Source organism: Ambystoma mexicanum, chromosome 10 (genome assembly GCF_040938575.1).
Source record: "Ambystoma mexicanum isolate Mex_15411 chromosome 10, UKY_AmexF1_1, whole genome shotgun sequence".
NCBI classification, from domain to species: domain Eukaryota; kingdom Metazoa; phylum Chordata; class Amphibia; order Caudata; family Ambystomatidae; genus Ambystoma; species Ambystoma mexicanum.
This window is the reverse complement of record NC_090932.1, coordinates 1,081,671,223-1,081,687,839: the sequence shown is the minus strand read 5'-3', so window position 1 is coordinate 1,081,687,839 and position 16,617 is coordinate 1,081,671,223.

The following is a 16,617-nucleotide window of genomic DNA, read 5'->3' as shown; positions in this document are numbered from 1 at the left end:
CCATCTAATAGGAGGTCATCTAGGACAGAAGAAAACACAAGCCTAAATCTTCAATAAGTTTTACGGGCCTGGAATTCACGTGGATATTAAAAACTTTGCCCAGACTTGTGCACTTTGTCAAAAGACTAGCACAGATACCACCACCAGTTCCCTTACAGCCATTGCCAATCATTGAGATTCCCTGTTCAAGAATTGGTATGGACATCTTGGCCCCTTGGAAACATCAGAGTTATGGAACAAGTATATTTTTGTAATAGTGGACTATGCCACTTGCTATCCAGAAGCCTTTCTCCTTAGCGCCAATACAACTCAACAGATCTTAAAACACCTATTTCCTTTCATTTCACGGTGTAAGGAAGGCATGGTATCAATAGTAGACATAGACACAATGGATATAGGTTTCAAAAACCTATATTTAGTAATTTTGTTGGGTTGGTAGAATTCCTAACTGGCCCTAACTCTAGAATGGGAGTAATCTTGACCATTAAATAAATAACAAAACAGTCCTAGTCAGTCTAGTCACCATAAAAGGCCTATACTAAGAAAACCTCACCTTGCCCTCCTTCTCAAAATGACAAACGTGTTAAGGGAATTCAAAAGGAAAATAGTGTCTCAAAAGAAATGTCAGAATGGCTTTAAATGACAACTTCCTTTCCCAAGTTCAGCACCACAGGTAGAGGTGGATGGCACAGTTATTTCAGTCTTCCACACTTTGGCTTACTGGTACAATTTAACAGTTCAGGATTGGACTTCAAGCTTCTGGTAGTTCAATCACTTCCTCAGGCTTCGTCCACCTTGTCATAAATATACAGTACCACTTTTGACCTTCATTGTACAGGCTTCCCTCTGTCGGGCTCGAGCCCATCTTTCACCTTTCACTTTATCACACAGTTCTGCACAGGCTTCCCTCTGCTGGGCTCGGGCCTGTGTGTCAGCTTTACCTTTATCAAATGTGTGAGCCGGTCTTTCTCTCCGTGGGGCGCAGGGTTCCCATTCCCCACGCTTTGTCTCAGGTGTCTTTTAACTGTCGAAGACTTTCCAAACTGCAAGGATTTTACATAGACCTCTGCATGACTACTTCGACCTCTCTTTCAATAATTCTACAATCCAGAATCTTCCTCCTCGTACACCAATGCCTCTTGGTACTTCTAGTTTCCTATTCTCTTTGGTTTGTCTTCTTGGCCTTTTCCAAAATTCATAATTAACACCAATACTTCTTGGTATTTGTAGTTTCTTATTTCCTTTAGTTTGTCTTCTTAGCCTCTTTCATAAATAATATAGTTTGCCCACTTGGTATATTCAGAGTTCACATACTTTGCCTATCATTTATTCCACTTTCTTTCGGGCTTGCAATAGCTTTCTTGTCTTTGATCCCCAATCAACTCAGTACAATTCACAGAGACCTTCGAATGTGCAATTTCACCTCGCATGACTGCTCTTTTACATTGTATACATTTCTCTTACGATTCAACAATTGTCCTTTCTATTACACGTTTTATCGGCATACGTGCAACCTTCAACTTTGAAATTACAGTTACTTTTGCTTTCAACACAAACCAGACTTTTGTTGCCTTCGATGTCTCATTATTTGTGTTAATCAGCCTTCTTTCATCAATGCTGTTTATGCCGCAGTCAAGGCCGTGGGAGATTCTCGCTGTTTCTCTCTCGATCTCCGTAACTGCAGATCAGCCCCTGGGCCTTTCGACTTCCATGACTTGGTTCGCATCAGCCCTGAAAGAGCTATTCCTTCTCATACCCAGACTCGCTCAGATTGTGCCTGTGCGCACCACCTTTTATTCATCTGAACGGGCGGGTTAACAAGTGACAGGTGTATATAGTTAGGATTACATGCCTGTCTCTGCCTGGCCTCATTATAGGGACAGAGCCAGTGCAAGCCAGGGGAGGTAATCTGCCAGACCTTATGCCTCCTCTTCCTCAGCTCAGTAGTGTTGCCAATGTAACGTGGGGAGGAATCATGGGAGTTGTAGTTTCCCATAACCTAAGCAGGGATAGGGGTTAGATGGGTTGTGGAAATAGGGGGATACAACTCACCATCAGGTGTTTCTCCCCCAAGTCCCTGAGGATCCCCTACCCAGGTGATCCTCACTCGCATGACCACCCCCACGGTCAGGATCCCTGGTCCTAACTCTAAAATGGGAGTAATCTCGTCCATAAAATAAACAACAAACGAGTATGAGTCACTGTATTAAAAAAAAGGCCTATACTAAGAAAACCTAACCTTGCCCTCCTTCTGAAATGACAAATGTGTAAAGGAAATACATAAAGTAAAAATAGTGTTTTAAAAGAAATTTCAGAATGGCTTAAGTAACAACTCCCTTCCCCACATTCAAAAGCACTGGGTCTCGAGAGCTTCTTAAAAAGGATAGGTGGATGGCACAGTTCTATCAGTCTTGCACACTCTGGCTTGCTGATACGATTCAATAGTTCAGGCTTGTGGTGTCAAGTTTTTGATAGTCTAATCAATTCTTTAGGCACCATCCACCTTACCACAAATACACAGTTCTTCTCTTGGCTTTCACTTTGCCACTATTCAACACAGGCTTCCCTCTGCTCGGCTCGTGGCCTGCCTCTCTTTTCACATTCAACTCTTCACTTCACCACAGTTCAGCACATGCTTCCCTCTGCCGGGCTTGAGTCTGTCTTTCTCTTTTACTGTTGAAGACTTTCGAAACTGCAAGGATTACGTAGACCTCTGCATAACCACTTCAACCTTCTTTTAAATAATTTGACTATCAACAATCTTCACAACACCAATACTTCTTGGCACTTGTAGTTTGCTTATTCTCTTTCCTGGTGCCCTCTTGGCATCTTTCAATGTCCACATGTAACACCAATATTTCTTGGTACTTGTAGTTTTACTTTTGTCTCCATTAGCATTTTCAAAATTCACACGCAACACCAATGCCTCTTGGTACATGTAGTTTTACTTTTGCCCTCTTGGCATCTTTCAAAATTCATGTCCTCTTTACTTTTGCCCTCTTGGCGGTTTTCAAAGTTACAGAGATTGCTTTTCACTCAATCAACTCTCGTTCGGGATTGCGGTTACTTTCTTGCCCTCATGACCCGCAGAGACATTCGAATGTGTGATTCTGCTTCACAGGACCACTCTGTTACTTTGTATACTTTTCTCAGCATTCAATCAATGCTCTCTTAATTACGCATTTTATCGGCACACGGGCAACCTTCAACTCTTGTTACATGCCTCTTTTCTCTTAACACAAACCAGGCTTTTGTTTGCCTTCGATAGCTCACTGGCCGTGTTAATTGGGTTCCTATCTTCAATGCTTTTCCCGTAGCAGTCAATGCTGGTAACAATGCCTCCTCTGCTCCTCCCCAACTTCGTCGTTCACCCGGGAGGGTAGCAGGCCGCCTGGAGCACTTTGAAGGTTTCTCTTTTCCATTCACTCGTTTTCGGTCGTGGAACACTTACGGCTTCCTGAAAGGATGGAATTTGCACCTGACTCGCTCTTGTTCTTTGCAGCAGCCGATCAGCCCCTTGGCCTTCCAACTTCCATAGCCTAGTTTGCATCAGCCCCGAAAGAGCTATTCCTTCTCACAACCAGCCTTGCTCAGAGTGTACCTTTTATCCTGACAGGGAGTGTTAACAAGTGGCAGGTGTATGTAATTCGTATTACGTGCATGACTCTGCCGGATCTCATTAGAGGGACAGAGCAATTGCAAGTCAGCAGAGGTAATCCTCCTGGCCTAATTCCTCATCTTCCTCAGCTCAGTAGTGTTGTCACTGTGAAGTGGGGAGGAATTATGGGGGTTGTATTTTCCCATAAAACAAGCAGGGATAGGGGTCAGATGGATTCATGAAAAAGGGGGATACCATGTCTCACCATCAGATGCTTCACCCCCCCAATCCCGGAGGACCCCCTTACCCAGGTGATCCTCCCTTGCATATCCACCCCCAGGGTCAGGATACCAGGCCACCTGAGTACGGGATCCCCGGGGAATAGGCTATGAAAAAAACCCTCTGGTTTTTCACACCACCCATAGACAGGCAGCTTTGTAGAAAGATTCAATAAGACCCTGAAAACTATATTGAGTAAGTTGGTGGAGCAGGATGGTCAAATGTGGAATCCAATGAACCCATGGGCTTTATTTCTGGTTAGGAAAAAAAACCAGGCTTCTCCCCATTCAAACTACTCTATGGATGGGAGCCTTGAGATATCCTGGATATGCTGCGAGAAACCTGGGACAAACGTGAGAAAGCCCCAATCCCACCTTTCCAAACTGCCAACCGACTAGAAGAACACATGACAGTAGTTAGGTGTTTGGTACAAACCCATATGACCAAAGCCCAGAAACAACAAACAGCCTCCTATGATAAAAACAAGCTTTAAGGTCTTTTTCAGTTGGTCAAAGGATGTTGGTACTGTTGAGTTAATATCCAAATTGCATGGACAACATGGGGTGTTAGAAAAGAGGGGAGCCTATAACTACCATATTTCCCAGCCTAACCGCTGGTTATAAACTCAGGTATATCACGTCAATCTCTTAAAGGAGGGGAGGGAAAATTCTTCAGTGTCTAATGCCACTGTCTTGTCTTGTCTTCTACCTGAGGATTATGATAACAAAGTTCTGATTCCACTCAAACTCAGTGACAACCAAAAGCAAGATCTACATGACCTCGTGATGCAATTTACTGATGTATTCAGAGAGGAATCACAGAGAGTAAAAGGTATCTACCATCACATCTGCACTACAGAAGGCAAAGTGGTATACTTAAAGCCATCTAGATTCCCAGAGTCCAGAAAAGAAGCTATCATTCAGGAAGTCAAGCAAAGGCTTGAGACTAATATTATTGAACCATCTACCAGCCCTGGTCTTCCCCCATCGTCTTGGTGGCAAAACTTGATGGAGGTTGGCGATTTTGTATTGATTTTAAGAAGGTCAATGCCATCTCTGCCTTTGATGCTTACCCAATGCCTGGTATTGATGACCTCATTGACCGGCTGAGTAATGTGGTTTACTATACCTCACGAAAGGCTATTAGCAGGTCTAGTTTTGCAGTCCTGACAAAGAGAAAACTGCCTTTGCCACCCCCATTGGTCTGATCCACTTTAAAGTACTTGAACCTAATGTCTATATGCGCACACCTGTAGGTAAACCACATTAACTAATAACTTAAATCAACTAAGTTAAGAGACAACTTTGGGTGCAGGGGAGGAACACAGACCCTGACACGAGGTCTGAACAATACAATGAACAAAGATAGTGTCTAACACTTAAGACACTCCCGTCCTCTGCACACCGTACAAACTGTAAAGACAGTCAATCAATTTTAACAAATGATAAGATTTTACTTACATCTTCTTATTCTTCATAAACAAAATAGTTGTGTTCACATAAATAAATTCAAATATAATAAAAATTAGCAGTTTCACAAAAGCATTTATCTCCTTTAACAAATGGGGGAGATCTTGATTGAATTCTGAAGCTCAACGTGTTTTGGGGTTAAACCCCTTCTTCAGGAGAAAATAATTCTAGAAAAATGCATATAAAGAAACCATTCAGGGCCCTCATTACAAGTTAGCTGGTCCGGATACAACGGTGCCGGTAAAACCGTACCGGCACCGTTTTCCGGACCGGCTAACTACAAGTTCTGTGGCTGTGTGGTGTTACACCCATCAGGTCTGACCTGACGGGCGTAACGCCAGTGACCACAGATGGAGGAGGAAACACAGGCACCATTACCACATGGTGCCAGTGTTTCCACTTCCCCATTCCCGTGGAGTCCTATGGGACTCCACGGGAATGGGGATTTACAGAATGCTGGCTCCAGAATTACTGAATCACTGGGGCTGTAATGCCTCAGTAATTCCGGCAAGTCCAGAGCCGGTAAATCCCTACGGGTCCGGCTGCAGCCTACCGGTTTTACCGGCACGGCTATCGCCGGACTCGTAATGAGGGCCATTGCCTTACTAATTATCACATGAACATCAGTCAGTATCAGAAGTATATTCGCCTCATTCATTTCATGATTATCCTTCCCTCCTAGTATATACAAAAGATTAACTGAATTCTTACGTTCATAAGTAGAAGAAAACCGATACATATTTGGTTGTTGACTATTGTGGATACCAATGTACCTCAATGTTGATCTCAATGTTAACTCTATATTAGTGAACCAAATCACGCTTATTCTTATGGCCACTATAGTGCCCCCAGTGGTCTTGACTAATTGCGTACTGTATAGTCATTAGTGCCCACAAACCACCTCACCAGCGATTCCTTCACCATGACATGTATCATACCTGTATCCTAGTCCAGCAGACGCGAGATTTGCATCTATTTTTAATATGCTGATAGTGTGCCAATGCTGTAAATTAACAAGGATATGAAATACTCATCCAGAGAAACTTCCAAAGATGTCTTTCCTCAAATAATATTCCCAGTGCCAGTCGTTAATTCCACCGATTTAGGAACTCCTACATATAGAAAATGTCTCCTTAGAGTGAAATATTTAACAAAGGATACATTTTGTTATAGAACATCAAACTCACTCACCTATTCATCAGAGTAGGTAGTCAAAATTGATGTTGAGGTATCCAGAGAAAGTACAATAAGTGTCCAAGTTAAGGTAAGTAATCACCCCCACAGGGCGTCACATTCAGGGACCAATTCTCAGTGTCTTGGATAATCCCCCCACAGGGCGTTGCATTCAAGGGCCAATTTTCACTATCTTGCGTCTGAAAAACAGTAGCATAATATATTCAGTGAATCTATTTGTCTATGTTCCTGAATTATTCAATTTGTCACTCAACAGAACATTAGTGACCAAACTTTATTATAAGTAGATCCGTATGACGCTTCTACTATGAGTAGTGTATTTCTTACCACATACTGTAAAATAGTCAATGGAAACCGCTTCTCACTGCCTTCTTACTGCAAACGCTTGGTGCGAAGTCACATGTCACGTGGATCATCACGTGAACCTCTAAATATAGAACGCTACGTTCTCACGCACCGTTGGACACTAGTGTGTTACAACTCACTCATGGGGGCCAATATGCTAGTGCCGTGTTGCCATGGATACAATCCAATGTTACTCTCACGACTCAGTTAGACACGAATCACGTGTCCAGTCGCCTGAGTCTTTTATACCCAGAGTATTTACAGTCTATATGAGTATGTATTAGCATTCATATAAATGTGAATACGATTCTGTAACCGCTGCCTTACATAGCTCACGCCTCAATTGTATTACCATCAAAGAGAAGAGATTCAGCGAATGATAGAGCTAAAACCTCGAATAATGTAGAACCATAGAATCTCGTTGGTTATATGGATGTCCTCAAAGAATATATTTACCTATGTGCTAGACTCTTAATTTGCAATGAATCATCAGATTTTTTAACCGCACATAATAACTCTGTAAATACACAGAGATACTTTACATTTGGCAATATCAGGCAATATCTTTACCACAGACTTACGAGATTCCCTTAAACATAGTCCTTGTAAAAAAGAATCAGAAGTTGCATATATTTATAGCGTATTACACATTCTCAAGAAATCTGTGTACTTCTATAACCTGCAGTCATCCAGGGGCTATATGTCTAAAATCAGCCTTTAACTGTTATTCCATGTCAAATTAAGCAGTTTAGGGGAAAGTCCTCATTCATCCCTTTTGGATGTACTGTGTCCAGTAGGTCAATCCAGTACATCTCCCTCTGAATGAGCCATATGTTGTAATCCCCACCTTTAGGTGGCCGTCTCACTGGGCAATAGAATGTTTTAATGCTCCAAAATGCCTAGCAACTGGTGATTTGACATTCTTACAACGAATATTAGATTTAGGCTCAGTCCACCGTTCCCGGGCAGACCGTGATGTTTGTCCTACGTATAAAAGCCTGCACACACATTTTATACTGTTTATCACTTCTGTCAATCTACACATGGCAAAGTCTTTAAGATGTTACCTGTTTGGGATGCATAATGTAGGCCCCTTTCACCACAATATTGCAGTGGCTGCATGATAAACAGGGAAATGTACCTTTTTTTTAAGATATCAGAGATGGTTGATTTTGCCTCTGTGCCCTTTCGGCTTTCACCAATCTATCTCATTTGTACACCATCATAGGTGGTTTAGGAAATAGCTTCAAAAGAATGTGATTGTGATGAAGAATTGTCCAATTCTTGTGGATGATTTTCTTAATATGATAACTCTGTCTAGAGTACTTAGAAAGATAAAGTACTACAATTTGGTCTACATGGGGCCCCTGCAACCTTTCAGAAATTAATGGATAAGCTCGTACAGTCCTACTCTGACTTCTGTGTCCCCTATACAGTGGCGTAACACAACATTTAGGGGCCCCCTACAAGCCGTGCTGAGGGCCCCCCCGATTCGTCAACAAATCACGGGTCGTGCCACAATTGGGCCGGCCTAGATTACCACGCTTTCGCAATACGCATGAACGTGCTGTTGCAGGGGTACGATGCACACTGTACTAGGAGAAAGATATAAATATGTGTTTTACTGCATTATGCAGCACACTGAGAAAAATGGTATCACTACATATTATCCCCATCAAAAATATCGCAGTATATATGGTCATCTGGAATGGCCATAGGCGATATTTTTGGGGGGGGGATAATTTTTGGGGTTTTTGGGAGCGGGGGTTGCAGGGGTATCCCCTGCTCCTTTAAAAATAATGCGGGCGTTGCGGGGGTGTCCCCCGCAGGTTCCATGCCTTAATATTGCCGCAAAAATACAGCAATATTTTTGTATGGCGATATTTTTCCAGGGATATTAACACATGGAAACAGAAAAATTGGCTAAAAGACCAGAGCGTTTGCAATTGTTTTGACGGGTAACACCAATCCAAAAATCCATGCAAGTTACCAACAGTGCACAGGAACATTAACGCGTTAATTAATATAATGCTTTGCTATTAAAATTGCCATGCCACAATGAAAATATGTCCAACTGACTGAACAATGTAGACCAGTCTAGACACGCAATAACATGTTACAGTAAAGCATGCCAGGCAACATTTAGACAAACCTAGACTGGTTGCACCAAAATGGCAGTCGAAGCAATAACACGTATCATGGTTATTTTATAACAGATGCCCAGAAAAATATACAATGCTGCAGTAAGAAATGGCAGCACCCAAATGCCAGTCTAGCCAGGTAATTACATCAGAGATGCCCAGTTAAAAGAAAAAGTCAAGCCAAACTAAGAAATGACTAGACTGGCTGCACCAAAATGCCTCTCTAGCCACTAATACCACCTATCATGCCTGTTTAGCCTGGACATAGATGACCATTGCGATTTATCGCACAATCCCCATCCCACACCACCAGGCCTTCCCAGAGTGTGGCGCTACCAGTGATTTGTTGCTGAGTTTGAGGGTGGGGGGGCCCTCAGCATGGCTCGCAGGGGGCCCCCAAATTTTGCGTTACACCACTTTAGGCACACCCAGTCAGTCACCCCTACATTTAAGTGTGCACCCTTTCACCATACACTCACACACGCCATGGTGTTGAGCAGAGCCCTAGTTCTTCAAAAAGAAATGGTTTCTTTTTTTAAGTCACTCCGACTACATGAAGAAATTATTTCTATTAAGGACCGAACCATAATGGAAATAATTTATTTTTGAAGTCAGAGATACCCACACCCCATGACATGGAGGCCTCCAGCATAGAGGCTTCCATGTCATGGGTTTGGGGTAGTTCTCGGACTTCAAAAAGAAATAGTTTCATTTTGTAGTCACTCTGCCTTCATAAAGAAATTATTTCTGTTATGTTGTAACAGAAATAATTTCTTTATGAAGGCAGAGTGACTTTAGTCCAAAGGTGCCCCCATCCCAGGACATGTGGTGGCGGGGCCCCCGGCACCAAGGGGGTTGCAGGGGACCCCATTATGCCAGTGAGGGGAGGGAGCCCGGTAGGGCAAGTGTAGATGTGTGGACGGAGGGGGCTTAGGGGAGACTGAGGTGCTGGGGTACACTGGGTGAGGAGGGCCTGGTGCCCTGTATGAATCAGAAGGAAACAGGCAGCAAGTCAAAATGCAGCAGAGGTGGACATTAGCAGGGGAGGGTGAGAGGGATGGAAAAAGAGAAAAGGAGGGTCTTGAGAAGCTTCTGTAAGTTAAGGAGATCTGGCTCCAGCCCCTGAGAGGGGTAAGGAGGCCATTCCAGAGGGATGCTCCTGCAGAGGAGAGAGATCTATCCCCCACTCTCTGCTTGGAAAAAAGTCTTATCTGCAGAGAGTTGGAGCTAGAAGACCAAAGGGCTCTAGCATGGAGGTATTTAGGGAGATGGAGTTGGATGTCACAGGGTCCGAGGCCCCAGAAAGCATTGTGGATGATGCAGAGGGTCTTGAACATGATCCTGGCAAGAACCGGGAGCCAGTGGAGAGATTTTAGGGCTCGAGAGATGTGGTCCCTGAGCTTGAGGCCCAGGATAAGTCCTGCAGTCCTATTCTGGATTAGTTGAAGGGGTGAAGGGAGGAATTAGGCAGATTGAGGAAGAGCCTGTTGCAGTAGTCCAGCCTAGAGAGGACCAGAGTTTCTGGGGGAAGGTGTGGAAAGGGAGAATGCCTCTGAGCACGTGCATCTGAAAAGCTCAAAGTGGGCCTTCTTGAATAGCAGTCAGACAGTTAGAAATGAGAGAGGAAGAAAAGGGGGCACTGGAGGGAAGCTTGAAGGAGAGCTGGGTGTCATCCGCTTAACACTGGAAGTGAGGAGCGAGGGCAGAGATCAAATGGGCAAGAGGGGCAAGGTAGATGTTGAAGAGCCACAACAAGAGGATAGAGCCCTGAGGGACGCCACAGGTGGAAAGTGTGATGGAGGAGAAAAAGGGCCTTGTTAAACTGGGAATGGGGGGTCAGAGAGGAAATGAGGTCGACCAGTCAAGTGTCAGGTCCATGATTCCAAGGGTATCACAGAACCGATTTATAAGGGTGGCATGATTAACCGTATCAAAGTCAGAGGAAATGAGAACAGAAGGAGAGTTGGAATCGAAGTTTGAGAGCAAGTCTTCACAGGTGTTCAGGAGTGCCGTTCCATGCCTCTGGCTGCTCTGAAGCCAGACTGGGGGTTGTGGAGACAACCAACAGATTCAGTGTGGTGGATCATCTGGGAGATGACCAGCTTCTCCAATAGTTTGCCCAGGAAGGAGGTAATGGAGATAGGGTGGTAGTTAGTCAGGCAGGAGGGGTCAGCAAAAGGCTTTTTGAGGAGGAGACGGTGCACAAGGGAGTGCTTGAGCAGTAGCGGGTGGCAAAGGAGTGATTACAGAAACCAGCCAAGACTGGAGCATGGGAGGCAATGTTGTCCTGGATAGTTCTGGAGGAGCAGCCAAGCACCTGTTTGGATGAAACTTTCATAAAGAGGACTTGTCTAGAGACCTCATCCAGTGATAGGGGCGAGAAAGAGGAGAGTATGAGGGAATGGGAGAGGGGGGCCAAGGGAGGACTGAGGGATGTATACGAATTGACCTTTTCACAATTGATTGCGGGAGAATTTACCTTTTCACAATGGATCGTTAAATGAAGGTCAATTTGGACATATATGCGGGGGGAACCCCCACCCAACCCCCCACTCAATCCAAAAAAAAACCAGCAACCACCTACCCAATCCCATTATATTATTTATTACCACAAACCCACCCCACACATATTTATAAAAATAAAATAAAGGTAAAAGTCAATTGTGCAGAAAGTCAATTAGGGCCACTATTATTTGGTCGATTAGGACAAAAGATCAATTGTAAAAGGTCAATTTGGGGAATACCAAGACTGACAGTGGGAGAAGGGAGGGGTGTAGAGGAGTGTGAGGACAGGATGTCCTGAATTTTGGTTATGAAGTGAGAGGCCAGTGCAGAGGGTCGTGAATGGCAGTGGAGAAATGGAGACTGCATTAGGATTGGCGAGTTCCTTGCAGATTTGGAACAGTTCAACCGTGTTGCTACTGGCCCCAGAGATGCAGGCTTGGCTATAGGCGTTGTTCTTCAAGTGGATGGAGAGTCTGTATTGCCTTTGGAGCAGGCGGCAGGCCAGTCTGCAGTGGGTGTGCTTGAAGCCAGCCATTTCCGCTCAGCAACTCTGAACTTGAGTTTAAGAGAGGCTAGGTCGGAATCACACCAGGTGTTGCGCTTGGAGGCAGGCTTCATGTGGATCCTCATGACAGGGGCAAGGATGTCCAGATTGTTGGAGATGCAGAGGTAAAGGTTAGCAAGGGCTGTGTCAGTGTGGGAGTCAGTCGTCGGATTGGGAGGGGGGAATGTAAGTGGCGGAAAAAACAGCAACTCACACTTGCTTACTCGGTCGAATGATGGAGAAGGAGACTGGCAGTGCGGGAAGAGGCTTAGCCGGGGCATCCAAGAGATCCAGGTGAGAGGACAGGAGAGCATGATCAGACTAGGAGAGACGTGTGGTAAGAGGGTTCTAGAGGGGGATGTCTGCTGCGATGAGAGCATCCAAGGTGTGTCCAGCTGAGTGTGTCGGACCAGAGATAAGAATGGTGAGGAAAAGAGTCACAGAGGCTGTGGAAGAGTCCAGAGGACGCATCAGGGGAGTATTTCTCGAACTTTGTGGTGAGGCTTGTTCCAAACTTTCCACACTTAAATCCTCAATGGGGAAAAACCAACAATGACTTCTTGGGTAAGGCTTTTGATTTGCAAAACACAATTGGCTTATAACTTCTTCCACAAGTATACTGTACAAAAGGACAATGCTTCTCACATCGATCTGTTTTCCATAGGCAATGCAGGTTACACTTCTCTTGCCCTTGACCTTTTCTACAAGGATGGCCTTTCTCCTGCAGTCTCAGATTTATTTTTACACAACCTATTGGCTGCTGGCAATGTAGTTTACAACTTTCCCCCACAGGGTATCATGTTCTGGGATTGCTACATTCAAATTGCCTTGATGTCACCCTCAGCTTTCTTTGGCAATACAGGGTATAATGTCACCATGTTAGGTATCCCACTTTAGTCAAGTTGTATCCCCTTTGCTTTATTATTGCCTTCTTTTGGCTTTGGCAATGCGGGTTACAATTTTTCTATTCAACATCTCCCTTTTGGGAGGTTGAATTCACTTTGCTGGATTATTGCCCCCTTTTGGCATTTGCAATGCTGGTTACTATATTCTCCTATTCTACCTCTCTTAATAGGAGAGTTGCACTCAGTTTGCTTAAATTTAAAAGTTTGGTATACAAAAGATACATTCTTACACATCAGTCTACTTCGGAGAGCCCGGGGGTTCCCTCCATCAGGCCAACTCACCTGTCTTTCCTGGTGTCTCCTGACTCGCAGTTTCTGCTGATTCATTCATCTGGCCTTCCCTGGCGTTTGACAGCTCGGGTCAGCCTTCCACTACTCGCACGGCCTGACAATGAAAACCTCACACTGGGGTGAGATGCAGGACACAGAGAGCTTCTCTCTACTTTGGGACAGCTGGCCTCAATACAACTTCCAGCTGCACATCATCTGCAGCGCCCGGAAACCTCGATCTCCGCCACATTCACTGCACGGCATCCTGCTCTCATTACAGTGGCGGCTCCCACTTCTGCTTCCACTACTCCCACTACTTCTCTCTGGCCCGCACCTGAAAGGTCCTTAAATGTTTGAAGGTCCTGCTCAAGTGTCGGTCATTGTAACAACTAGACCTCTCACCACGGTTTAGCAGCTTTGAATTCCTCTCCCAAATCCATAATGTTCTAATATGTTTTTACATTACTTAAACCACTCTGTTTTTAGAACAGATGAGGAGAGACGTGTGGTGAGAGGGTTGGAGAGGGTGGATGTCTGTATCGATGAAAGCATTACATTATTTAACCGGCTCTGTTTTTAGAATGTATTTTTATGGGAAGATTTCAAAGGAATTAAAGATTTTCCCTTGGGTCTATAATCTAAGCACAAGATAGGATCATGACCAATAAAAGTAGTAGTATTAATTTGTTGCCCCTTATATACATAATGTCCATGTTTACAAAAAGGGTTCTCATGCTTTACACACTGGGTAAGTTTGGGAGAGGAAGCTGTACTGTGAAAACCTGCCATTAAGTATTCAGGCACTAAGGAAACATCATCAAAAGAGGATAAACACTGTGTCTCCTCTGACTGTGTCACCATATACCCTTGATAGCCTTTCCTCCCATGCGATCCACCCATCTAATACCACCCCAGGATTAGGATCAGGTAGCGGCTGCCTTCCCCTGGCCACTTGGGAGGAGACTTTAGGCTGGGATTTTGTGATGGCTCCACCGGATTTATCACAATAAGCAGTGATCATAGTGGATTTATGGCCTTCAGAAACATCTCCATAGAAGAGACTACAAGTATAATGCTGTGCCTGAACTCCACCAATTGTATAGCTGATCTGTGTAACTCCCAGATAGTTAGATCTTGCAGGCTCCCATGATCATGAAGATTGTGTACAACTCTTTCATATTTTCTCTATTCCTGAGGTTCTGAAACAGGTCTGGGCAACAGCACACTTAATAAAGCCAACACTAGATCCTGAAATTTTGGGGAATTACGTACGAATTCCAAAGGTAACTTTCCTATTGAAAATCTTGGAAACGGCAGCAAAAATACAACTACAAGATCATCTTGAAGACAGCGAGATATTAGGTGACATGCAATCTGGTTTCAGGCCCCACCGTGGTACTGAAATAGTGCTACTGGATGTTAAAGACTGCTTCATCCAGCTAAATGGAGGCAATACAGGTAGTTTGATGCTGCTGTATTTATAAGCAGTGTTTGATACTCTAGACCACGAGATCCTATTAAACAGGCTAAAGGAGGTCAGTGCTGTGAGTTAAGCTGCAGTAGAGTGGTTTAGATCTTTTCCTATTAATAGAAAATCTAAAGTGAAAGTGGGAGATAGTCTCTTGGTTCCAGAGATCATAGACTGTGGAGTGCCACAGAGCTCTTGCATATCACCCCTGCTCCTTAACATATACATCAAACCATTATATGGCCTACCTAGTGAAAAGAGTGTCATATTCGTAAACTGTGCAGATGGCACACAACTGTTTCTTAGGTTAGCAGGTCCATATGAAGATAGCATGTGCTTTATCTGGGAAACATGTATTATAAAGATGGTTGCGCTTTAATCAATCTAAAGCAGAATTACTCCTCATTCCATCATCAAAAATCATCTATAAGGAGCTTCTAAAATGTCTGGTCCAAGATGACAATGGCTGTTCACTGCAAGTGGTTGAACATGTAACGTCTCTTGGGATTATTTTTGATTCTTGTCTCTTGTTTGCGCCACATTTTACTCATCCAATGAGCAGGACACACTATTATTGGATGATCATAAGATAGATAAGACCACTGATATCAGAGGATAATTGTGCCACAATAGCCAGGGCTATTATAGGAGCAGAACTGTACTATGGCAATTGTCTTTTTGTAGGATTAACAAAACAGGCCATCAGGAGATTGTAATATTTACAAAATGCTGCAGCCAGAATTATGACAAGTGTGAATGTTTGAACACATATGTCTCCAGTTCTGAGAAGACGGCATTGGCTCTCTGCAGCATCTTGTATCAATTTTAAACTCATGACGATTATCCAGGAGACTATGGTAAACCTCTGGTTTATTTCAAAAAAGAGATTTTTCTGGCATGACACTTCTAGACCACTGTAATTAATCCAATGGATCCCTCACTAAACACCTGCCTAAAATCCTCCCAGTTGGTTAGGGAAAGGCAGACGCTTCCTGGTCCTGGTGGATTTCTGCTGGAGGATCACCTGGGAGGAAATAAGGGTTGGGAAGGAGAGAGGATTTCATGGGAAGAGGCGCAGTATTTGTCTTCCTCTAGAGAGGATGACGATGTAATGCTAAAGTATTTATTGGCTTGTTGTAAAAAACGTCTTGCGGTATCACAAAATCCACATATAAATGGGGTAAAAACATTTACAAAACTCTAGACCATAAAGGAAATAAAAGCCCCTTTAACACCCCAGAGACTTGTAAAACTCAAGACCTCTGTTACATCCAAAGGTACAGTGAAAGGGAATTCATAGAGAACAACAACATAAAAGTATTGCCTTTTCCTTTTCCATCAGGTTTAGCAAACAAGCTTCATGCTATTCATTTAAAAAATATTATAAAGAACAAATTGAGGTGTGGAAGTGAAAGCCAAATAAGAAACCCTAGCTTTGTCATTTGTGACTTCAAGTCCCATAATCCTCCAAGTACTGGGACGAGGAAGATGACTGAAGAGGTGTAGTACTATAGGAGTGGTCAGTTCATTAATGTAAATGACCCACACCTGAGGGAGACTGAGAGGCTTAAAAGGGCCCCTCAGGTACAGCCCATGAGTAGCAGGGGAGAAGGTGAAAGCAGCAGCAGGAAGCAGAATCAGCGTGGTGCATGCAGACAGTGCAAACTGCTGGATGAGAGAGAAGACGCGGGGACCATTGCGTGGCAGAAAGCAACTGTCTGTCCTGAGAGGGTCTGTGCCTCTCAAATCCTGAATTGCAGAGGCCGTGCAGAAGGAAGTGAAGAAAAGGGAAGTTTTCCCTTCCCGGAGGCCATCTCAGGTGGCTGGCATGCACCCAAGGGCCTCAAGGTCACTGGTGGTTGGCGTGCACCAGAGAATCTCAGGAGCAACAAGAGCTCC